General features: G+C 38.6%; 2 pseudogenes; one reads left to right on the top strand and one right to left on the bottom strand.

Moving 5' to 3' along the window:
• Nucleotides 1-1173: 1173 nt before the first annotated feature.
• Nucleotides 1174-20800, bottom strand: LOC148009384 (threonine synthase, chloroplastic-like; annotated as a pseudogene).
• On the top strand, nt 20625-21626 carry LOC148009383 (germin-like protein 8-2 pseudogene; annotated as a pseudogene).
• The last annotated feature ends 5291 nt before the right edge of the window (nt 21627-26917 follow it).

Raw genomic sequence — 26917 nt, 5'->3', positions numbered from 1 at the left:
AAAGTCTCAATAAAGTCACAAACTATCTGGTAGCTTCCTTAATCTTTTCCATGTATTAATTAGAACCCATTGTATCTTGGAGATTCTCCACAAAACCTTCATTATGAGTACTTGAGATTTAGGCTTCTTCAAAGAGATTTTCTCTACTTCACCTGGCATAACATTAATAAGCTACATCTGAATAAAAGCATACAAATTGAGGACATATTGCAAAGAACATCTACATGGCATCTTCCATACATATCATGAATATTTAAGTAAGCTTCAAATGTGAGTAATAGTTTTGACACTCTCCATTGCATTCAATGACCACCAACAAAGGGCATCAATCAAGGCCTTACAACTTGTGAAAAAAATTGTGGGTACCTTAATGATCAACTTGACCTTACAACAATTCACACATCCCTCACAAGGCATGGCAATAGGAGATGATGTCCAGTGTTTTATTCGAAAATAAAAGTGCCTACTACTTTCACTATTACTAGTACATAAGATTAGAGATCCACAAAATTCCAGTCCATAATTCTTGTGTAGCATAAAGATGACTCCAAAGAAAAATGTGCCATTTGTCAAAATATGAAAGATGAAATTTACCACAAAAACACTGAGGTTGCACATTGCACCTGTCAAAATGAAATGTGCATGTGACCTCAGAGACACTAGCACTTTGGGTCAGTTTGTTACTCCAAAATGTGCCTATGCCATAGTCCATTAGCATCCATTTCATAGGTATCCTGTAAGCTTCATAGTAGTAGCTGACTTAGCACTCAAACCTATAAAGCTCAAAACATCAGAGATACAATCATGGTCTAACTCAAAAGATCAAGAAGTGGTAAAAGATAATAAAGAAGTACAAAGCTTATAATAGGAGACATAAGAACAAACTTATGGGTATCATAATGATGAGCTTGTCCTTATTACACAATGTCAGAGATATTCAAAATTCCATGATCAGCCTGTCCTTGTTACACAACATCAGAGATATTCTAAATTCCAACCCATGAGTTTTTCTTTTGCATAATAAAGATAAATCCGAGACACCATGAGCTTATCAAAATGAGAGATGTGATTTACCATAGAATAGTGGTTGCACATTCCACTTGTCAACATGAAATGTGCAAATAACCTCAAAGATATTGACACTCTAGGTTAGTTTCCTTCTCAGAAATGTGCCTATGAGAGAGACCCTAAACTAATCTTTATTTCAATTGGGAGGGTAGCATACTTTGATTGCAACTCTGGTATCTCCTTCAATTGGTAAGCAATTTTGGAATGACTGAACATCAGGCCATTAACTGCACTCATAACAATAGTATGATTGGTTGCGCCCAATTACATTCTTCTCTCGCAACTTCATCAAGGCAGATACTGCCATGCAAGTGTCTGGGCAAGTAAACACTTCTATCGTATTAGCCAAAGAACTAGCATCCATTATTTCTTCTTTTATAACCTCTTACAATCTCCTCAAAATTTCAAAGGGTAGAAACTACATGATCAATGGATACTAAATCACTAGTTTGAATAGCAGATGCAAAAAAGGGGTTGGCCTTCATAGGTGTATAATTATTCCACCTGGTGTTATAATATAGATGCATTGGATTGGCATTTGTTGTTGCGGATTGTGCAACAACTAGCTTGGGAATTCGATTAGTCAAGCCAAGTTCTTTGCACATAACAAACCCCTAACAAAATCCATAGATGTTCCCATAATTGCTTCAATGTATAATAACCCAATGAGGAATGTCCCACTTAAAATCTCTATGGCTATAGTTTTCTGGCCTTCCAAGTGAAGGCTTTATAAAGAATTAGCCAAGTATATGGGCATTGCTTCTATCACTTCTCAAATTAGATGCATGCACCTATCAAAATTGGTGTCCAGGCTCAATAAGACTACCCCATTGGCAATTTGTTGCACCAAGTGGGAAATTCAGATTTTGTTTGCTAGCAAAAACACAATAGGAGGAATGCCAAGTCCATCAAAATAAGTTGAAAGTGTTACAGATATATCAATAGTTGATGCATAGTTGACATCAATGAGAAGATTATTCATTTTCGTTAACCTCTTCTCTTGACTCAACAAGACCATCATGCCAAGATCCTTAAAGCTCCCCGTGTGACTGATACCACACTACTTCACCCACAAGTCATTCAAATTCAACATCTCATTATCCAATTGCTATGCATGGAACAAAGTCAAATTCCCTTGAAAAGCATTTACAATATCATCTGTCCATCTTAGGAAGTACACAATTTTCCTTACTCCAAGCACTTGATCCAAAATGGCCAAGTAGTTTTACTAACATAGAAATCAAACCTCGTTCAAATACTTCACATCATATTCCTTAGGGCCTCCATATCATGCTCAACATCAAGAACCAAACCATCCTTGATTTTGTAAATGACCTTGTCCAACAAATACCCCTCATTGATAGGGTCATATGGGATGAAAGGAATTTACTTGGCAGAGAAGGTAGTAGGCGGCTCAAACAGACCATGGTGGCATGCATTGTCAAAGATGTTGTCATTTGCCTTCTTTTTCCTAGAGGCCAAAGTGGAAGAGGTGAGCCTCCATGGGTGAGCAGATCTCACGAATAGTGCTGTGTTAAGACTCCACCTCTTTTTACTAGTTTAGCTAAAAAAAATTGTCAAAAAATACTATTCGCTAACTCTTCTTACTAGTTATTCTTACTAGCTTAAAAAAATTGACAAAAAATACTATTCGCTAACTCTTCTTACTAGTTCAGCTTTGAATGGTAAAAAAGTCTCATGCGAACAAAAGCATAATACTTTAGTTGTGATTTACCATTGCACACCCTAGTAAAGCAAGTGAATGACCTTTGAATGGAGTTTGTAGTAGCTACAAACTTGCATTGGAAATTCTTCTGAGCACTTCCAAAGCTATGCTAAATGCAAGTACATCCTACACATGCATTGAAACATGAGAAAGGGAAATTTTTATTTTAGTGGCCCTAATGCATGAAATTATTTCAAGAGTGTATCAACCATCGAATGCACCCATCAGAATGGGGAAAAAATAGACCATCCCACTAACTCATTATTGTGATAAAAGAAGCCTTTACACTAAAAACTTGTTGCATTTATAGCTATTTGTTTTGCTTTGCAAGTTTCACATCTCTCGAGTGTTGAGATATCAAGCTCCACTCGTGATATGCCAGGGTGACCATTGTGCATTTATGTCACCGACTTGTTAGCTGCAGATGCGGTTGCTACACCGCCCATGAATAATAGCTAGATGACAGCTATCCTTATCTACTCTAGTTCGTGGCTCAGTTAGTATGCCACCTTAGTTAGTTGAGTTTGGTTTGAGACCCATATATAGGGTTCTTCTATTTCTTTATACTAGAGTTCTTTTTGGCTTACACAACTAAGAAGAGGAAAATTGTTTTCAGCCTCCATCTTTGTGTGTATTCTCCCATTGTGTAAGTGAGAAAGCTACAAGTGAGACTCCTTCCTTCTCTCCCACAATCTTGGCATGGTATCAGAGCCTGGTTCGTGGTAAGGAGCTCAAGAAAGCAAACCAAGTTAGTGGTGTTTTGGTAAAAGGACCAGTGTTGCTTTCATTTTTTGAGTTAGGGAGCAAGTCTCTGCAGGTAGCATAGCCGGAAAGTGCAAGAGTGCATTGTCTCAGATTGAGAGACCCTTCGCGGTGTAGCAAGAGGGCAGTATATGCTGCGGGCGAGGGATTTAGCCCTCGGTTGCCCTGTTTTTTTGATTCGAGGCCATTTCGATGCCTGTTTTGGAGGCGGAAGTTTTCCACACGCACTTAGGAAAAGGCCCTGTTTTTTGTTGTGGCATCACTTTTCTACAGGTCGATGAAAAGTTACTCTAGAAATTGCATCGTATGCCTGTGTGTAGAGACATTGGGAGTTACAGAATCATCCTTGTTGCCTGTTGATGCAAAATTGTCACTTGGAAGTGACTGTGTGGTCAAATACCACTTTCGTCAGTTTTGCAGATTTGCCCTTGTGAGGCTGAAGTTGTGTTTTTTGTAGTGACAGAATTTTTTGCAGTGTTCTGTAATGATGTCTGATTCTCTTTCATAGATTGTCACTGAAAAGATTGACAAGAACAACTTCCAAGCATAGAAGTTTAGAATGACGAATTTCCTTATGGAAAAAGGATATTAGAAATTCGTTGCAGGAAATGAAGAAGAACTAGTTCTTCCTGATGTTCCCAATCAATAGCAAATGCACGCATTTAAAGGATGGCATGAGAGAGCCAGGAAAGTTATGTACTGGCTGTCTATTAGCATTTTAGACTCTATGATTGTGCATATTCACGATGCAATTATGCCAAAGGAGGCATGGGATACTTTGTCAAAAATGTATAGCACAAATACACAAGCCAGGAAAATGCAGCTCAAGCAAGAGTTGCACAATGTGCAAACAGAAAGTATGAGCATCAATGACTACCACATGAAGGTGAAGAAGATTGCAGATGCACTTGCTTCCATTGGGTCGCCAGTGAAAGATGATGATTTAGTTTCTGTGACCTTGACTGGTCTAGGAAAGGATTATGCATAGTTCCGAACATCGATTTCCGTCCGTAAAAGATTTCTTGATTTTGAGGAGTTGATTGCTCTTTTAATTTCTGAGGAGCAGAGAAATGGTGGTGCATCTTCTTCAGGAGGAACTTCAAAAGAAGTTGTCTTCTACTCAAATGCTGGAAGAGGTAGAGGCAGAGGTAGAGAAAGCTGATCTGGAGGCCGTGGTAGAAATCAGAATATGTAGCAAACTCAAGAAAACTAGTCCTATGGAGAAGGGCGTGGTAACTCTAGAGGCAGGGGGAGCCAAAGAGGTCGTGGTGGATAGCAAAGAGGCCAAAATGCAAATAGCAATGTTGAATGCTACTACTGTGGTAAAATGGATCATATGGCTAAAGACTGCTATAAAAAGCAGAATGACATCATGAATGGAAAATTGTAGCAAGGCAATTATACATCTTCTAGTAGACAGGGTGATGACAGAAATGAGCATTTATTTATGGTGCAGCACATGACCAATTCTGGACAAGTGCAGAAGAAAGCAACGATGTGTGGTATATTGACTCAGGTGCATCAAACCACATGACAGGTCATGCAAAATGGATGCAGGATGCAAGGAAAATGGAAAAACCAGGATTTGTGGAGACTGGTGATGATACACATCCTATTGTGCAGATTGGAAAAATTCCTTTGTCTATGCAAGATGGGAAAAAGAAATACATGTCGGATGTATTTCATGTCCCGAATATCACCAAGAACCTGGTTTTTGTTGGTCAAATGGTTGAGCAGGGTTTGCAGGTCAGATTTAATTCTCATGGATGCTTTGTTGAGGATATGAAAAATAAAGGTGGATTGATAGCAAAAGGAAAGAAGAATGACAGAATATTTACGTTGGATGCAGACATGCCTAAATTGAGTGCATCAATGTTTGCACATGGGACCGGTGTAGTTGCAGATATTGATACCTAGCATAAATGCATTGGTCATGTTAATGTACAGCGACTTAAATCAATGCAAGCCCAAAATATTGTTGCAGGATTGCCTAAATTCAAGGTTGCAGAAATGCATAAGGTATGTGAAGCCTATCAATTTGGAAAACAGGCAAGGAAACCATTTTCTAGACATGTTCAAGAGAGTGAGAAGCCATTGGAATTAATCCACTCTGATGTGTGAACTACTAAAGCTGCATCTATTGGAGGCTGTCATTATTTTCACTTTTATTGATGACTATAGCAGAAAAGTTCGGGTGTATTTTATGAAAAAGAAAAGTGAAGTGTTTGGGCATTTCAAAACTCTTAAAGCTATGGTTGAAAAAGAAGCAGGCCTGCAAATAAAATGCCTAAGGTCAGATGGAGGGGGAGAGTACCTCTCAAATGAGTTTGCAAGGTTCCTGCAAGAGCATGGCATAAAGCAACAATATTCATGTAGTCATACCCCACAACAAAATGGAATTGCAAAAAGGAAAAACATGCATATTGGAGAGGTATCTCGTGCCATGCTCAACGAAAAAGACTTGCCAGATTTTTATTGGGCTGAAGCAGTTGCTACAGCAATCTACATAATGAACAGGACTCCCACTACAGCAATACATGGGATGACTCCAGAGGAGAGGTATACTGGTAGGAAACCAGATATTTCTCATTTGAAGATTTTTGGTTGCATTGCCTATGTTCATGTGACAAATGAGTTGAGATTCAAAAGCTGAGAAGTGCATCTTTATTGGTTACTCTTTGCAGCAGAAAGGGTATAGATGCTATAACCCTTCCACTCGTAATTTTATAGTGAGCAGAGATGTTATTTTTTATGAGATGAGTAGCTGGTATAAACTAGTAAATGTGATTGATGATGTAGATGCACAAAATGGTAATGCTGCACAGAATTCACAACAGCAGTCATAAAATATTAGTGGACCTGGAGTGTCCTCTAGCAATGGTTCACATTCTTGGCCATGGACAGGCAGATTCAGATCAGGAGAATCTCCTCAAAACAATGCAGATAGTGGTATGCAGGTTTCACGAAAAGGAAAAGAGAAGGTAGATCAGCCCATGCTTGATGTGAATGCAGGTCACTCTTATGTGGATGGTGAATCCACTGGCTCAGAATAGAGCATTGATGATGAGTTGGGTATTCCTTCTATTGTTACACCTGGAGTAAGGAAGACTAGGGATGTTTTGAGAGCACCTGGGAGTGAACCTACTTTGCGGAGCTCTACCAGAGCTAGGTATCCTGTGGATAGGCTGAAATATGATGGATTTATAGCCATTCACTATGCCTATATGGTCAAAGTGATACAGGAACCAGAACCCAGTTCTTTTGTGCAAGCCATGGGAAAAGAAAAATGGAAGAAAGCCATGGATGAAGAAATGGATGCCTTGGAAGCAAATGCTACATAAAAATTGGTACCTTTGCCTAAAGACAAGAATGCAATCGGTTGTAAGTGGGTTTATAAGGTGAAACACAATATAGATGGTTCTCTGAATATATACAAGGAAAGATTAGTAGTCAAGGGTATGCACAAACATATGGCATTGATTATGAAAAAACATTCAGCCCCGTTGCAAGGATGGAAATCGTAAGAGCAGTCATTGCTATGGCTGCATCAAAGGGATGGTCTTTACATCAAATGGATGTAAAGAATGCCTTCTTGCATGGTGATTTGCAAGAAGAGGTCTATATGGAGCAGCCACCAGGTTATGTGCATGTTGTTCATCCTGAGTTTGTTTGCAGGTTGAAGAAAGCCTTGTATGGCTTGAAGCAAGCACCTAGAGCATGCTGTCCAAATATGGGATGACAGGCTATAAGCCTATGTCAGTTCCTTTGGAGCAGAATGTGAAGCTGAGCGTAGATGCAAGTGAGCTTCTAGAAGACCCTACTATGTACAGATGCATAGTAGGAAGTTTGATTTATATGATTACCAGGCCAGATTTGAGCTATGTTGTTGGATTGGTAAGTTAGTTTATGCAAGCTCCAAGGAAACTGCATTTGGATGCGGCTAGATGCATACTCAGGTATGTGAAGTCGACATTGTAGTATGGACTACTTTATGAGACTAGGATTCATATACAGTTGCATGGATACACTGATGCTGATTGGGCTGGTAGTATTTCTAAAGACGATCTACCAGTGGATATGTGTTCTCTTTTGGGAGTGCTACAATCAGTTGGAGCAACAAGAAACAGCCTACAGTTGCCTTGTCGAGCACAGAGGCTGAGTACACGGGTGCAGCAATGGCTGCATGTGAGGTAGCTTGGTTGCATAAGCTACTTTATGATATGCATCAGCCTACAGATGGGCAAGTTGTCATTTATTATGACAACATGAGTAGAATACACTTGGCAAATAACCCGATCTATCATGCTAGAACAAAGCACATTGAGGTGCATTATCACTATGTGCGGCAGAGGGTTTTACAAGGTCTTATTGATCTTGTTTATGTCAGCACAGAGGATCAGGTAGCTGACATATTCATGAAGTCATTGGGTGCAGAGAAGCTGCGCAAGTTCCGAGACCTGCTTGGTGTGCAGGAATTGGGATTGAGCTCGAGGGGGAGTGTTGAGATATCGAGCTCCACTCGTGATATGCCAGGGTGACCATTGTGCATTTATGTCATCGACTTTTTAGCTGCAGATGCGGTTGGTACACCTCCCATGAATAATAGCTAGATGATAGCTATCCTTATCTACTCTAGTTCGTGGCTCAGTTAGTATGCCACCTTAGTTAGTTGAGTTTGGTTTGAGACCCATATATAGGGTTCTTCTATTTCTTTGTACTAGAGTTCTTTTTGGCTTAAACAACTAAGAAGAGGAAAACTGTTTTTAGCCTCCACCTTTGTGTGTATTCCCCCATTGTGTAAGTGAGAAAGCTATAAGTGAGACTCCTTCCTTCTCTCTCACAATCTTGACATCGAGTCCATCATTTTCTTCCTATTTCAAATCACTACATACAATGATACAACATCTAACAAAAGGCATAGGAATTGACGAGCTAGAATCTCATAGATGTGAGAGAGGCACAAAAAATAACATGATACATGTGTTGCAAAGATTCCTAGTGGCATGCCTAGTACATTTCATGGTAAACCGTAGGTGTAGTCTCAATAAGAACCCCTCTTGATTAGGATGTTCTTATCAATCACACTGACTGCCACTATCCTCAATGAAAAAAAATCATACATGTGCAATTACTAGGCCAATTAGGACTAAAAAAATTAATTGGATACTTCTTACAAACACAAAAAAGTAGTCACCATACTAAGGTGTTTTGGTCCTGCAAAAGGTTATGTGCAAGGACCATCAAGGTGGTTGTGTTTATTCTTCACATGTTGAGATTTAGGGTGATGTGGATGTATTCTAATCTTGGGCCATCTAGATCAAATAGGCCCCACTCTAGCAATCACAGAGGATCTAATTTCTTTTGTTTTATTTCTTTATATATTTTTAGTTTAATCTTTGGTGGCAAGTTAATGATGCAACACTATTCATTGGCTTTGGATTTTTGAGAATGAAGGTATTGTAACAAGCTAAATATATTTGATAGCAATAGCCTATGGTCATACTTTCCATGATAATATATATCTAGCTTCAGAATTTGTTTGTTTAATAAATAGGTACCACCAAATATAAAAAAGCTTACTATTTATGATGTGAATTGAATGATTCTATGTGGGTGGTTGAAATAAACAAAGCCATTGCTAGTCCCTTCCTCGAAACTAGGCAAATAGTGGCTTATCATATGACTATTGATTCTGAAATTCCTTGGATATAGTCATTATTTTTTCAATATTAATATCTAGAGATTGGTTATGGACATAAACTTAAGGAAGCGACTTTGACCTCTAGAGAGTCAGTACAGAAAATGTCATGACTAAGGCACTAGTGTTATTCTTTGAATGTCGATAAAGAAACCCTTTGCTTGGCTTTAGACACAAGATATACTAGAATATTAAGAAGTAAAGCTATTACAAGAATAAAAGGCCATTTAAGATCATTTTCTAGTTTATCAAATTCTCATCCATTAAGTCACCTAGTTTGGAAGACATCCATTGGAGGATTTGTTTGCTCATCATCAGTTATCTAGTGGAGTGGTTAATGTCACCACTAAAGTGAAGCTTAAGATACAAATTTTCCATATTTCCTAGACTATGAGCACCAAGTATCTTATTTTTTATTCATAAGGAATACCATTTCCATTATCTCCTCCTCAAATGATGGCCTATTAAGGAAGGCATTCACTCAAGAAAGTGATTGTGAGAGCCCTCGCTTGACCGCCAAGACCCACGGACTACTTATTGTTTAAGCATTCCAAGCAAGCTCTAGTGGCTACCTCTCACCTAGATGACATGCCTCTAAACCTATGAATGTAGTGAGATTTCCTGGATGCAAAAATGAGTTGCCTCCTCCTTCATACACACCGGTAGCTCCATGATCTTAGATGCTAGCTCAAGCATCCTCAAGCCTCCTCCTTCAAGCTCCATCAACCATAGCCGTGCGCGAGCAAGAAAAGAGAAGAGAAGAGAATAAGAGAAGGGGGAATGGTGAAGAGATTAACACTCTTGATTCCAAAGAAGAATGGTTCTTTGAGGTTTATATAGGATTTGCAGCCAGTTAATAAAGTCACCATAAGGAATGTTGGATCAGGCCCGATAGTGGATGAATTTGCAGAAGCATTTGTAGGCAAAGCAATTTACTATTCGAGAGATTTATATTCACGATATGATCAGTTCTAGCTTGCATTAGAAAGCCAAGATATCACTACCATGAAGACACCACTTGGATTGGTTAGGATGTGTGCGCTTCCACAGGGGGCAACCAATTCAGTGGCATATATGATGAATACTATGCATAAAGTATTGAGGGAGTAGATTCCTCAGTTAACCTTACCCTTTCTTGATCATGTGCCAATCAAAGGGTGCAATATCCATGAGAAGAATGAAGAGTTGAATGATCAGGGATGTAGAGGATTTGTGGTTGATCATATTTTTGATTGTGATAGGATTTTGTGCCATCTTGAAGAAGTGCATTTGACTCTGTCAGGAGAAAAATCAGTTTTTGGAGTAGAGGAAATATTGGTTGTTGGGCACATGTGTGGACCATATGAAAGAAAGCCCTCACTAGTAAAGATTGACGCCATAAGCACGATGTGGGAGACACGTTTAAATGTATCCGAGGTAAGAAGATTTTGGGGTGCATGTGTCTTTTACTTGATATGGATTTCGCATTTTGCTCATGTGGCTGAAAGTCTATATTAGCTCTTGAGAAAAGGGCAAAAGTTTTGCTGGGGAAAATAGCATACGAAGGCAATTCAAAAGTTAAATAGCTTATTGATTTCAGCCCTAACACTAAAGAGAGCAAATTATGAGAATGGGCAACCTATTATTCTCACTGTGGATATAAGCCCAATTGGCCTTGGTTGGGCAGTGGGTCATGATAATGCTGATGGAAATAGGTATGCCATTCGGTTTGGAGCAAAGGTCCTCAATAAATGCCCACGACAGTATTCTCAAGTCAAAAGAGAGCTTGGGGGTGTAGTGACAGCCCTTAGTGTGATAGGGAGTATTTTATGGGAGCTCATGTAGTGGTAGAGATTGATTGTCTACCTCTATTGGGCATGATAGCAAATTATGAGAATTGGCAACCTATTATTCTCACTGTGGATATAAGCCCAATTGGCATTGGTTGGGCAGTGGGTCAGGATGATGCTGATGGGAATAGATATGCCATTCGGTTTGGAGCAAAGGTCCTCAATGAATGCCAATGATGGTATTCTCAAGTCAAAAGAGAGCTTTGGGGTGTAGTGACAACGCTTAAGTGTGATAGGGAGTATTTTATGGGAGCTCATGTAGTAGTAGTAGAGACTAATTGTCTACCTCTATTGGGCATGATAGCAAATTGCTCAACTCTTGATATTGCCATATTATGATGGATTGCATATATAAAGGCACTTAACCCTGATTTTCAGCATTTTACAGGTAGAGAAAACCTTGTGGCCAACATGCTTTCACAAACGAGGTTTGAAGATAAAGAGGATGATGTGATAGGTGTTGAAAATGACTTTATGACAATAGGGAATGAGTATGCAGTTGTTGTTACTGTAGATACAACTATTGTAACAGGGATTTCAATAGTAAGAAACGAGCTTACAGCCATGGTGAAGAAATGGCATGGGCTATAGAGAGAAAGCATCATCAGTGTTATGCTTCAGTGAGAACACAATTTTTGGAAGAGTTGTATGAGGATGATTGGCTGAAAATAGGTCAATATCTCAGCCTCATGACAAAGAAGGCTGTATGGTCTGAAGCTGAATTCAAAAGGATTCAAAGAAAAGCTTATGGGTTTTTTCTTAAAAGATGGATGTTTATGGAAGCATGCAAAGAAAAATAGAGGAGCTCCAATACGTGTTTTGGGAGATAGGGCTTCTCAATAACAGGTGATGTAGGAGTTTCATGAAAGCTTATGGGCTCGACATAGAGGAGTTTGGGGCACATTTGCCAAGATCAAAGAGAAGTATTGGTGTCAAATCATGTATAAAGATGTGGAACATTATGTGGAATCATGCAATGTCTGTCGGATGTATTCCATTGTAAAGCATAGAGATGGGTTGCAACCGACCTATCCATCATCTATGCATTACAAATGGGTAGTTGATTTGGTTACTATACCTACAGGTTTATGGAATATGAGATATATTGTGCTTGCACGAGAAGACTTGACAAATCAAGTGGAAGGTCGAGCTCTTAGTACAAAGACTACTCAAGCAGTTTGCAAGTTTTTATTAGAAGAAGTCTTTTGCAGGTATGGTTGTGTTGCTGATAGAGGAGAATTGGATGTGGATGAGGCTCGTGCTTCTTTTCACGATTCGGTATCAAGTTGGCTTTAATTTCAGCCTACAATCCTAAAGCAAATGGAAAAAGTGAAAGAGGTCATCAACCTATCATTAAGACACTAGCAAAGTCATGCAAGGGCAAGATAAAAGAATGGCCAAGAATGTTGCCCTTTGCTTTATGGGCTGATAGGGCCACTCATAATGCAGTTACAGAGTATATGCTTGCTGAATTAATGTATGGACAAAAGCCAATCATGCCTATTGAGGAGACTATTACTACTTGGAGTGTTCTACCATGGAAAGAGGGTTTGAATAGAGAAGAGTTTCTGGTCCGACGCATTAGACAATTAGAAAGAAGGCCTGAAGACATTGAGACAACCATGAAAAAACTGAAGACTGCAAGGATCAAGAATAAGAAGAGGTTTAAAAAGTGACACATACTTCGGCCACAAGCTATACAAGAAGGAGATTGGGTGCTAGTTTATGACAGTAGCTTAGAAAATCAGCATAGTGCAAGTCAGAAGATGACAAAGCGGGGGTGGTTTGGTCCATATGTGGTAAGGTTTGTTTTTGACAATGCTACCTATGCATTAAATGAGATGGATGGGACAACTCTAAGGATTCCAATGGCTAGAAAACATATCAAACTCTTAAAATGTAGGGAGTCTTCGGCATCTAAGTTGAAGGAGCTCGATAGTCAGCATGAACATGAGGATATGGAAGAAGAAGAGGTAGAAGATGAAGACATTGACATGGTAGTGAGACTTTGGCACATGCTAGAGGATGTGCCGATTAGGAGGGGGTGGAGTTGTGCCACTACGTGCACACCATGTGAAGACTCTAAAGTGCGACTTTCTTATTGATCTAGAGAGCCAATGCCATTTTAGACATTAGTGTTAGTGTCCATGGTTCAAACTTATTAGTTATTTAGACGAGTGTAGCCAATTTATGATATTTTAGATCACTACAACAAAAAGGCCTCATAGACGCGCATTTAGATGCGATTTTTGAATATATAGAAAATCTTATGGGCGTATCTATCCGCCCTTCTATTTACACGTCTACCATTTCATGTCTATAATCGCATGTATCAATGAATTTACGCGCAAAAATAGACGTGCAATAGACGCACATATACATGCGCATATAGACACGCTGGTAGACGCGTTTTTACAAGCAGTGGTAGACGCGAACGGAAAACAAAAAATGTCATTTTAAAAAAAAGATATTTAATTTTTTTTTAAATTTGAATTATAAAGCGCGTGTATAAGCGCATGTATTCTGCACTATAGACGCACGTATAAACGTGAATTATCTGCAATTTAGATGTGCGGATAGACACGCAAAACAGAACTGGAAAAAAAAACCAGAGAGCATGTGGTTGCAAAGATGCTCTCTAGTTTTCTTTTTCCCCCTCCCATACATCAGATTGTGCATTTGGGAAAAAGATAATGTATCTTACGGTCACGAGAATTGAAAATAAAAGTCCATATATTCATTATATATCAAAAGCGTTTTCATGGGAAGTTTAAGTGCTTGCGACCTAAAGCATGGCCGCAAGTAGTAGGCTCAAAGATGGATCATACATATATAAGAAAAGAAGGAATCATGAGGAGGTATGGTGCTCCTCTACGAATTTGAAGAGGAAACATCTTCGCTAGTACCACCATGGCTACTAGCGTTGCTATCCCTCTCCTCACTATGCTCCACATCCGAGTTCGCCTACACACACAAAAGATCAGGATTGCTTACATAGACAAGGTGGAGAAAAAGTTATAATTAGCTATACTTTTAATAGGAAAGTAAGAAAAACATACCTCCTCTAGCTGTCGAATCCTCATGGCCCGGTTGTATTGGTCCTCAGTGATGAGACCCTCCTCATAGAAGTGAAGCCATGTGGCTATGTGGTTATGGCCTCGATGCTAACCTACCTCTCTAGGAGTAGGTATCCTACCAACGATGGTAGTCTGCAAAACATTTAGATATATACAAACGATTATGAGTCACAATATATTAGAATAAAATATATAAAGAATTGAAAGAAATATAAATTTTAAAAAACTAGAAATCAAAATATACTTACAAACTCTGCCTCCCACGACTCTCTGCTACCCGATCCATAATGCGACGATCCCATGGTTTCCATTTGGATCCGTCGCGCCTCTGCGTGCTGGCGACTCTTCACTTTCTTTGTTGCTTTCTTCTTGGCTTTCTTCCACTCTATGTGGTGGCACATAGGTGGTTGGCTATAGGCTCCACGCCCCTCCTCCTACCTCCGTAGTGAGTCCCTGGCCCATGTCATGAGATGGGATCTTTTGTTGTGAAGCATATCCCTCACTTTTGTGCGTCCCTAATCATCCGAGAATCGCTGACCCTCAGGATTTGGGTACCTCCTATGGACTGCTCTCAACACCTCCTGCCACAAGCCGCTTTTCTGATTTTTGAAGGCGTTGAAACAATCTTTATACGTCGCATGCACGACGCTCCTCATGTACGCCATTACATCCCTTTCTTCATCATCATGAAAGATGCCACCAGCATCTGTAACTCTATAGTATTGGCGTGCAACCTCCTCTACGTGATCTACTGGTAAGTGTCATCGCTCGCCATCTCCTAAGCAACCCCCACACAAGCCTCGTCCTCCCCCTCGACTCTCCCTCCTCCCTCACTGTCGACTACCCTCTACCTCACTGGACGCACGAGCTTCTGCAGATACACGTGCTTCTGTAGATGCTTGTGCTTCAGTTGATGCACGTGGAGCACGTGGAGTACCTGCATATGGAGTACCTGCATGTGGAGTTCGGGAAGTAGTGCCAGGCAAAGATGTCAGAGGCATCCCAGACATGACACTGAACACCTCGTCCGCTATGGGAGAGCGGCCAATCCGCTGTGGGAGAGCGGCCAAAGTGTTTGGTCATCTCTCCCATGAAGTCTTCCCTACTAGGAAAACCTCCAAAAAATGCATTGATCCCCCTACCAAAGGAGGCCAATGTATCATTCATGCGATCCAAATCCGGGTCATTGCTAGATGAACCAGGATACGACATCTGCAAAAAAAAACATAGGAAAAAGAAAAATTTATTTGCATACAAAAAATCATATATTACCTACATTTTCAAAGAGCTTTCTTTAGACATTAAGCATAAAACTTAAGTGCTAATGCTTCTCATGAACAAGAAAACTGATAAACACAAACATGGGATTGGTCACATTCATCATTACAAAAATATATTGTTTACTATCAGAATCGGGAGACCTGGCGCATGTATCCCCACGTCTAAATTACAGGTTAGACGAGCCCTCAAACGCGCTCCAAAGTCAACCTTCTGTCCAGCGCGTCTATCTTCGCATCTGAGATGCAACACAGATGCACTGTCAGACGCACATTTCAGGTCAATGCGCGTGTATAATCGCGTGTAGACTGCAGGTCACAGCGAGTGTATCATCGCATGTAGATTGCAGAGCACACGCGCTCTAAGACACGCCCTCAGACGCTATGAGAGGAAAGATTTTTCGTATCTATATATGTGTCTACACTGAAATGTAGACGTGCTATCAGACGCGCTCAGTCGGCTGATTTTAGCTCGAAGACCACCATTGATGATTTACAAAATGGAATACATAATGGAATCACAAATCCTAAATACACAGACATAGCAGAGAGAGGAATAGAGAAAGAAAGAGAGAGAGAGAGAGAGAGAGAGAGAGAGAGAGAGAGAGAGAGAGAGAGAGAGAGAGAGACTCACCTTAGGTGTTTGGTGTGGCGGGTGGTGGCGCTTCTTCCTTCTCCTTCTTCCTCTCCTTGGTAAGTTACCCTCCCTTTATGCTTGCTTGCTTGCTTGCTTCTTCTTCTTATTCTTCTCTCTCTTGTTCTCTCTTTCTTCCTCTCCTTGGCTTTCATTTTTCCCTTCTTGTGTGTTTGAAATGAAAGAAGAGGTGAGTCATGAGGAGGTGAGGCATGAAGAGACTGCATGTCGGCTAAACTCAAGCTTCAGAACCGCAAAAAACGCAGGAAAGGAAAGGCGCAATTTAAAAATAAATGATTTAAGTATGGTTTGAATTTTGACATGTGTGTCTATTTTTGCCTGTATATGCGCATCTATTGTTCAGATAGACGCGAATATAGACGTAAAAATAGACGTTAATATAGACACGAGGATAGACACGAATATAGATGCACATTTAGGCTTTATCATAATTTTTTGTTTTTACGATAAGTTTTAATAGTGAATTCTTATCATAAGTTTTAATGTATTTATGATGATTTTTGTGTATTTAAAATTGAGATCTTATGTAAATATATGAATGACAAATATTTTAATTTGATGTTATTATGAATTATTAGGTTTAATCATGTCGTCGTCATCACCTAGTGTGGTGCATGCTGATGAGTCAATGAGCACATCCTCAAGTGAGGATAAAACATTGCGTCTTCATAATCGAGATGCATGGGTACAATGAAAAATTAAATGCATGTGTGATCATTGTCGAGGGTGTATTTTTCGAGCTCGTCGAATTGCAATGTCACACCTCAGCTTGTATGGAGAATGGGACGGAGAAAAATCACCGGTATTCATTGTTTTTTTTACCACCACTAAGATTGCTAGTCTATGTTACGGGAATTATATATCAACGTACATGAAACTCCCTTTTGTGGTTGAGCAAGATGCGGTGCCACATCCTCAGATGCTCCCTCCCGGGCGTCGAGAGGCTGCAAAACGTCGACACGAGGAGACAGAGTCTTCAAGAAGAGTAGAGACTGACGAACATGATAGTAGCCCTCATGAAATGCCCCATCAAGTCGTAGAGGATGAGATTTTGGACAACATGGTACACCATCTATTTTCGCAACTGGTTCAGGGAGAATGTCACTCTACGAAGCCAGATGATCCACTATATGTAGCATCATCTACTCCATTGTATGAAGGTTGTACGTATTCCGTTCTTCGTGCGTCCCTCGAGATACTTAACTTGCAAATAATTTATGAATAGAGTAATGTCAGTTTGGATGCGTTATTGAAGTAGGTATCAATTCAGTTTTATTTTGAAATCAGACATAAATATATGACGTTGGTGGTTTTTTAACTCACTTTTAAAAATATATGTAGGTCATTATCACAAATGCTTCCAAAAGGAAACAAATTTCCAACTAAGAGAGAGCAAGCAAGACATTACTTGACATCTATGGGAGGCCTCGATTATGTCAAGATCCATGCATGTATCAATGATTGTGTCTTATTTCGTGGGATTCATGAGTTCGCACGAGAGTGTCCTATTTGTGGCGAATCAAGATACGAAGTGGAGATGAAGTCAATGGATGTGCCTCGTAAGGTTTTGCGACATTAGCTTCAACCTATTTATTTATTTTGTAGGTAAAGAGCTGAAGAATGCTAGGTATTCACTTTTGTCAGTTTAATTTTATTATTTTCTAACAGTAGGGAATGCTTCAGTTTATGTGTATAGTAGACAGCAATGGCATTGGAAAGCACTAGGCGATGGTGTGTATTCAAATTACCTAGAAGAAGTTATCATTTGTGATGGGCGCGGGCCTTATCATTAAAGACGTAGCACTAATATTTATTTAGGTACACTTATTTATTGAAGGGCTTGAAAAATATTGATTATTTTGTATGCGCATACACACTCAGTTTAAATATTTTGTTATTGGACATTGTATTTAGGCACAATCTGACTTTTAGGATACTCAACCGGGACAAAAGCAAACACAAAAGCCAAAGCATGCTAATTGTAAATTGGGCTATTTTTTATCTTGCTTCATATTTTGCAAAACCTTTTTATTACTTTACGAGCTTTAGTGGAGTTTCTTATTCTTGGGGACCTTCCGACGTTCACTATGCGTGCATACAACAATTTGTGCTCTATCATCTAAGCGCGACTTCATTCTTTGTGGATACAAAGATTTTCTAACAAAGGATGCTTTTCTCCATAGTAGAACATATAGATTACCATAGTATTCTACATGGATGGGGCTTTGTCGATCCAGCTAAACATGCAAATGTGGTAACTACTAGGACCATGAGTTGCATAGTGGTATTTGTTGATACAAGGGACCCAACAACTATATGTGATGTTAAAACATGCAAAAGGAGCTACCATTTTTTGTCTTATCTACAAATTCTTCTAGAAAATCCAACCAATGACGTAGAAGCCACATACAAGTGGCAAGAATACTTCCATTAGTGCATGGGTATTAGGCTTTTAGTTGTTGCATTCAAGCTAGGAAGTGAAACCCGACTAACAAGAGAAAATTCTTACAAGTTAAATAGTAATTACAATCTTTTCTTGCCAAAGGATATGTTGTAGTGAGGAGGGTTCACTTATGTGTGTTTGGTTTTCCATTCTCATATACACTACGCATAAGGACAACTAAGACTTCTCTTAAAGGATTAGATTAGTATATACTGATGTGGTGCTACTTTTCTTGTTCACTCATAAAGATGAGATTATAAAGAAAATTTCATCGTTACCATCATTCTAACACATCATCTTCAAAGTAAGAGATTTCTAATTGCTCTACACCATAAAGGTCTCTATAAAATGAGTTTATTAAGCTTATTTCACTTTCCCATATGCACATATGGTTGATGTTCACAAAAGCTAAATACCTACTTGTTTGTTTTCAAATAACCTTGTGTGTGTAGTGTAATAGAGTTGCATTATAATCCATAACTACTCCACTATTTTAGAAAATGCTTGCTTGCAAGTGTTAAAACTTAGCTATAGAAATCTTTTGAACTTCTATTAAACATCCTTGATCACTATTTTGTTAGTACACATGCATGAGTATATATTCCTATATGGAGAGGTATTTGGAAAGGTTATGTCTTTAACATGCATACATAGGCATGTCTACACACAAATATAAATACGTATCCATGTGTAACTTGCATGTGTATTGCTCATCCCCTCGAGGCAGTTACTCTTGAATATATGTGTGTATCACATGGGTTCAAAATAAGCGATTTTAAAAATACTATTTTTACAAATTTTTTATATAAAAAAGAGTGTCATATAAAGGAGTTACTTATAGATTGAATAAATAAGGGTAAAAAATCATCGATATAGCGTGTGTTAAAAGGCTATTAAGAAATACCTTTCTTTGCATGCTATAAGGCCATAAAATGACCCCTTTTTCTTTTTTAAAAAATATCGGTTTCTTCCAAAGTAAAATTAAAAAATCTTTTTTGTAAATTTTAGTAAGTAAAAAACCATTTTCTTTGAGCTCACGTGGTATTTTACATTTATTCAAGAAAAATTCACACATAAGGTTATGTATAACCAAGCCTTAAACACACATGATACGAAGCATATATATATAGTAAACCCTTTGAGCCCATTCTCCACTTGCACATATCTATGCACACGTGCACATACACACACTTAGAGTTGTTAAGGAAACTCCTAAACCAAATCAAATATACATAATATAACATGATAGAGAAATTTTAAAGAGATCTTTATGTATATCTTACTATTAATTTGTAAAATAAAAACTTGAGACAAAGCAAAACAAGAATTTGATATGTGTAATTTGAGTAACTCATTTCTTTAGATTTCTCCAAATTTCTTTATTATTTGAGCACCTTTACAACTATTTCTATGTAAATTTCCCATGTGGTTATCATATTTGAACTTAGCATCTACTTTCACCTTAGCAAGCCCTTATGATTACATCACCTCGTTACATTGTAGAATAGTGCTTCCCATAAAAATAGAACTCTTGACCTTGGGTTTATTACACCATCTCTCTACATTCTACCTAGCAAGTCTTGGGATATATTGCATTACCTTCCACATTACAAGAACAACGTTAGTTTATGCTACCAATCACAACATTAGATGGGTTAATGATATAAATATGAAAATCCCGAGCCTCACACCTTGTAGTGGCCATTTTCCATAAACGGGCAACGCTCATGAAAACATGTTTTCTATCCATCTTGCGAAATGATTAACTACCAAGTCGTAGGCCGAGCGATCGGACGCATTCCATGAACGCGTGGACGACGACTTCATAGGTATTTTACATAAGATAAATACTTTCTGCATACACGCAGGATGAAAAGTAGAGTCTCTTATTTTAATGTTAATCAGGCCGGACGCGCGTGATTGGATCCACAAGAGCGTGAAAGACCTGGTAAACAAGCTGATGACCTGGTATACGAATGATTATCCACGCAAGCTCATGACCTGGTATACGAACGATTATCCACGCATCTAGCTCGTACTACTTATATGGAATCGAAGGCTCCATCTTCCCACCATGCGATCAGCGGTGCAGCGGTTGTTCATTCCTAGACGTTAGAAAGCCGCACTTGTGCTTGCTGAAAACCGTGATCTGCTAATACAGTATTCGCCGATCGGAAGAGGTTAACTAGCTAGTAGAGAACCATTCGGGGCCCTGCTTTCTCATAGTTACCGTCCTGCACTCACCATACGCAATACTGTATCCATGGCATCATCACTAAAGCTTGCTATGCTAATTGTAGCTATCACATTGGCGCAGCAGCTCTTCCACCCGATAACTCGCACTGAGGCGGCGGACGAGGACCCCTTGCAGGACTTCTGCGTGGCTGATCAGGGGGCGCAGGCGGCCGGAATCACAACCGTGAACGGTCTGCTGTGCAAGAATCCCCAACAAGTGCAGGCCAAGGACTTCGCCTCTCCTCTGCTTCGCCAGCAAGGCCAGTTTAACAAGGCGCTCGGCTCCGCTGTGCAGCTGGCGTCGGCCCTCACCTTCCCTGGACTCAACACCCAAGGCCTGTCCGTGGCCCGCATCGACTTCGCGCCCAAAGGTGGGCTCAACCCTCCACACGTCCACCCGCGTGCCACCGAGGTTCTCTTCCTTGCCGAAGGCACGCTTGTGGTAGGCTTCGTCTCCACCACCAACAACACCCTCTTCCAGCAGACCCTGTACAAGGGCGATCTCTTCGTCTTTCCCCGCGGCCTCGTCCACTTCCAGATCAACCCGGACAAGAAGAAGCCTGCCCTCGCTATCTCCGCGCTCAACAGCCAGAACCCGGGCACCTCCCAGGTCGCCCCCGCTCTGTTCGCCGCCATGCCTCCCCTGCCGGAGGACGTGCTGGAGACCGCCTTCGCCATCGACAAGGACGAGGTTTATAGCCTCATTAAAAGCGTCGCCACCACACTGCCGTGATGGTACTAATACGTGTCACACCATCTCAACACATCATTGCTGCACAGTCGAGGTTTACAGCCTCATTAAGACTCGCCACCACAATCCCGTTATCATGCTAATATATCCGTCATCACCACCCTCCCGTGGTCATCCTTATATCTATGTCGCACTAAGTTAACACATTATTGCTATACAAATCAATATTCTTAAGCATTATTGTTACAGAATAGATATTCTTGCCACCACATTTCTTTGATACTTTACACGCAACACCTACAAATTTGGAAATCATAAAAAGTAATCCATCTAGAGGTCACAAAATTTTGAGCTTTCATGTTCCATGATTCCCAAGTCTATTTATGAAAAAAAATATCAAAATGGAAAGCACAAAAAACGTTATGCAAGAAAAGCCCATCTACGCAATATAGTTACCATGAATATTGCAGTAATTGCTATTATTACTACCTTATTGAATTTTCAAACTTCCTTTTATGCAAACGAAGCACTATGAATTTTACTTAAAAATTGACATTCAATTTATGAAGTTTAAAATTTTGCATGTGATATAGAAAATATAGTTTCCATGAACATTGCAATAACTACTATTGTTGTTTTTTGCTACCAGTAGTGCTGTGATAATTGATGCTCCTCCTCCTCCTCATAATACTACTACTATGATTTCTCCTTCTACTTTGCTACTATTAGTATTGTTATTGCCATTGCTTCTAGATTAGGTGTCACTAGCCAATGTGGTACATATCAAGTCTTTATGTTAGCGAGCACACTTTCACCATATAAAAATGATAGACACATTCAAACAATAAAGGCAATTATAATTGTATGGAATAAATGCACTAATGTATCTTTATCTTTGATGCTTCCTTGGAAGTCAACCTTATAGATTATGTAAGATACCACGTAAGTTCAAAAGAAAGGGTATTATATTTCATAAAATTTACATAAAGAGGTCAATGTGAAAGGTGGGTGATTAGTGGAAAAAAGTATCCACTTGGTAGATGCTATATGATAAGATGATCATAAATGAGAAGATGTGGAATGGGTAATCTTTGTTGACTTTTGAAGGCTTACATTTAAAGATATTTGAATATTCTTCCAACATACCTTCTTAAATTGATGTGATAATTGATGCTTCTCCTCCTCATACTACTGCTACTATGATTTCTCATTTTGCTTTGCTACTATTAGTATTGTCATTGCCATTGCTACTAGATTAGGTGTCACTAGCCAATGTGGTACATATCAAGTCTTTATGTTAGCAAGCACACTTTCACCATACAGAAAGGATAGACACATTCAAACAATAAAGGCAATTATAATTGTATGGAATAAATGCACTAATGCATCTTTATCTTTGTTGCTCCCCCAAGGAGTCCACCTTATAGATTATGTAAGATACCACATAAGTTCAAAAAAATGGTATTATATTTTGTAAAATTTATAAGATCATATTTACAAATAAGATTTTTTAATTACAAATTGAAAAAAATATGTAAGTTTAGTAAAGTAAAAGGGATCATTTTAGGGTCATATAACATATAAAGAAAGGGTATTTCTTAATATCCTTTGAATGCATGTTATATAGATGAATACTTATAGATAAACCCTCTGAGCTACTTCACACTCTAGAACCAACCCTAAGAAAATAGAGATAAGAACACAAGAGTTAAAGAAAGTAAAAGACTTGATTGTGTTCATTGTTGTACAAGCAATGCTTGTATATAAGGATGTCTCTTAAAGAGGTCAATGTGAAAGGTGGATGATTAGTGAAAGATGCCACTTTTGAAGGCTTACACTAAAAGATATTTGAATATTCTTCCAACATACCTTCTTAAATTGAGAAAAGACAAATTAAAAATGATTTCAAGAAAAGGAGTTACTACTTTTTATCCCCTTATAGAAAGGAATGGGTTGCAAGTACAAAAAATGATGTCAATAGAAATCAGGAGCATTAGAGGTGAGACGAAATTTTTCATGAGTGACAAGTTTTGTGAAAATGTCTATCTAGTAAGAACTAGGCACATGCTCAATGTGAAGATAGCTCTCCTGATATAAATATTTTACAAAATGGAAACATAAACTAATGTGTTTGAGTTTGTTAGAATTGACATCACCTAAAGTGATGAGTGTGATATAAGATTGATTATCAAAATAAATGGTAAATTAAGCAACTTTGTAGTAGAAGTCTGATTCCTAGATCATAATGTGATATAAGTTTACTTGTTGGCACTCCAGATAGAAGAACCACCCATGAGAAGCAGGTAGCCATCGGTAGTCAATCTATGAGTGAAAATATCACCTCCCCAATCAGCATCACAACAGGCCCAGAGGGTATCTTGGGATCGAAGGTGATACTTGAGGCTCAAGCATAAGGAACTTTTAATCATTTCCTACATAGGAAAAACTAGGGAATCCCCTATCAAATCTATAGATAAAAACACACATAAGTAGGGAAAGTATTTAGGGAAAATGGAATATTTCCTAATTAGTGAAACTAGGAAATCACATAGGAAGTTTCCTACCTAGAAAGGGAAATTTCCCTTCAAAGAAAACTTCTCTATATAGGGAAAATTTTCGACATAGCGAAATGTTCCATTTTTTCTAATATTTACTTTTCCTACCTACATTTTTTTTTGACCAGAGAAATGACATGGAAAACCCTTTTCTTCTTTCATATGTAGGAAAAATTTCCTATGTGCAGAAATTTTCATACATAGGGAATTTTCCTATGTTTCCCCACATAGGGAAATTTCCCTACATTTGATAGTTTTCCTACATAATAAATTTATTATGTTACTCTAGTTTCTCTCTAATTGGAAATGTTACATTTTTCCTAGTTTGCACATTCCTACTTCTATGAATTTATAAGTAGAAATTATACAGTAAATTTAAAACTAGGATATATAGATTGTTTAGTTAATTTCAAATAGGCCATAATGTACATCTAATAGTTTAGATAGGTAAATTTTCACTATATAGGTTTTTATTCCTATGTTAAGAGAAAAATCCTAGATATGTAATATTTTCTATATAAGCTTTTTTTCTATGTGGAGAAAATTTTCTAATGTAGATAATTTTTTTAAAAAAATATTTAAGTAATTTATATGATGCCATAATATGGTGGTACTATATCCTTACTCTTGTTGATTCCTAATGGCTAATGAAATGATAAACAGAGACATCACATTGTAAATTACTTGGACATAGAATTGAAAATCTCTATCACTTGTGTCGATGCCAATCCTAATGGGTTGCTTGGGAATTGCTGGAAAAGGAGAGCTTGCTCGTCATTGTCAAGTAGTTCCATGTAGCTATCGATGGTTATGGCATGTATGTCCCTCTGCAATACATAGAGATGTATCGGCACAATGGGAACCTTAGCTAAATCAATCACAAAATGCAAAAAACTTGAGCAACCCACAACCAAAACCTGCCACACTGAAAGTGAAGAAAGAAATAAAAATAGAACTTGCTCACCAAGAACAAATAAGCAAGCCAAACTCAGAATGGGGACACTATTAACAAAAACCAGACTCAACAATAGTAGCCAACTCACATAGATATACTGAAAAACCTGTAGCAACCAAAAAAAATACGACATGTTGCTAGAAAATGGGCCACATAGAAGGCTAAAAAAAAATCACATTGCTATCTACTTTGGCTGCAAAGAAGACGGTGCATCAAATGTATAGAAATACCTAAAAAGAGACTCAACCAAGTAGGACAATATTGTAGTATCACACTATATGCAAGGCACACAGCAAGAAGTAGCACTCTCTCAACAACCAAGTTCACATGCTCTAGCAATATCAATCCATAGGAGACTATTGCAGAGGAGACAACCATCAACACACAGGAAGGTCATGTAAGAAAACTCGAACCACTAATCCACATAGGAATTTTTTCCCTCAATAGCTACTTTGAAATAAGAGTCCCTAAAGTAGTGGAAACTATGGGATTGAAGGCAAGTTTTTACTTGAGCATATGCATAGATTTAGGTTTTGGAATATTCCAGTACCACTTCCATTAGCAATCAAGTAGCACTTGCATCACATTTGCTGCCATAAATGTAGCAGTTTCTGTGAAAACCATGTCATCAAGGAAAGAAAGCAGCTTCTTCTTTGAAGACCATCTCACTCAATGCACTTTAAATTTCTTCAACTTGTACAACTCATTCTCACTATTTCCTCACAAATCTTTCTTGGTGAACGTACAACCACAAAAAACACTGGAGTTGTGTGCCTTTCTTGGTGGAAATCATGTGTAGGTACAAAGCATTTCTTTAGCTCACCCCAGCAATGTTCATCCTACTTGCAGCTTGACACAAGCCAAAATTCTATATTCTCTTCTCAAATTTGCTCTTACTTTTAGCTTTTAAGGTTCTATATTGACCTACTTCAATAGTCTCTTCTTCTACTATTATTTCACCCAAGAAAGCAGCCATAGCCAGATATTGCAACTCTTGATTTCTCTCCCTTTGTGTCCATCTTTCTAAATAAGAAGCCATAATCTGCATCTATTTCAAGCCCCAAGGGTCTCCACTTGAAGTAGCAAAGCTTGCAAGATTGTGAAGATCAATCCCACATGTCACAACTAGTCAAAGATGGAGCTACAGGTAAGCTATAGCCCAATGCCATTAGCAAAATTGAAAATGGGCTCCAAACAATGGTCCGCTCACATATTCCTCCTTGAAAAATAGCATGAGGAGAGGGCACAATAGTTTGATAACATTAGTGATGATGATGATTATTGTTAGCTCACAAATAACCTTTCCAATGCATAGCGGTTTAGTAAGCCCACTCACAAGCTCGCTCGCATATGAGGTTGCCTTTGTTTAGTATGGCAAGAGCCTTTGGTTCCATAAAACATGAAAAGAGAGGGCAATTATAGCAATGATCTCATGCTCTACAAATGTAAGATGCATGTGATGCTAAAATTAATGTTGTTATTGTATAGGGTATCCATCAAGCTACAAGCTCCACAAAAGCAGCTCCAAGCACCTAAATCTTTCGATGACATGTTTAGGACTTCTAGCCTTACAAAATTAAAATATTAAAGAAAATCCATATACATGTCAACTCATCACGTGGTTGACGGAAAAGATAATTGTTCCAACTCCTTTTGCTTATGGGGATCAATGTTACTTTTTGTCCTATCGTAACTTGCAAGCCTAGGATGTTGAACATGGAGATGCTTCTTTTTGTATAGCTTATATACAACTAGTATTAAAACTTCACAGCCAAGTTTGTGATTATTGGCAATAGCCAGCACTGAACAGCCACCTACATAAAGACATTTGACATTTGACTACTGCAAACAATCCTGCAAATAGTCCTCGGGGAAGTTACTATATGTATATTCTCTACATCACGTGCGTTCAAGGCCTATTTATAAATATCCTTATCTATGAATTT

Source organism: Lygodium microphyllum, unplaced genomic scaffold, assembly GCF_053477565.2.
Source record: "Lygodium microphyllum isolate KBCC unplaced genomic scaffold, Lygodium_microphyllum_v1.1.10 scaffold_31, whole genome shotgun sequence".
In the NCBI taxonomy this organism is placed as follows: Eukaryota; Viridiplantae; Streptophyta; class Polypodiopsida; order Schizaeales; family Lygodiaceae; genus Lygodium; species Lygodium microphyllum.
The sequence above is the reverse complement of the archived record's forward strand: the minus strand, read 5'-3'. Positions and strand labels throughout refer to the sequence as shown.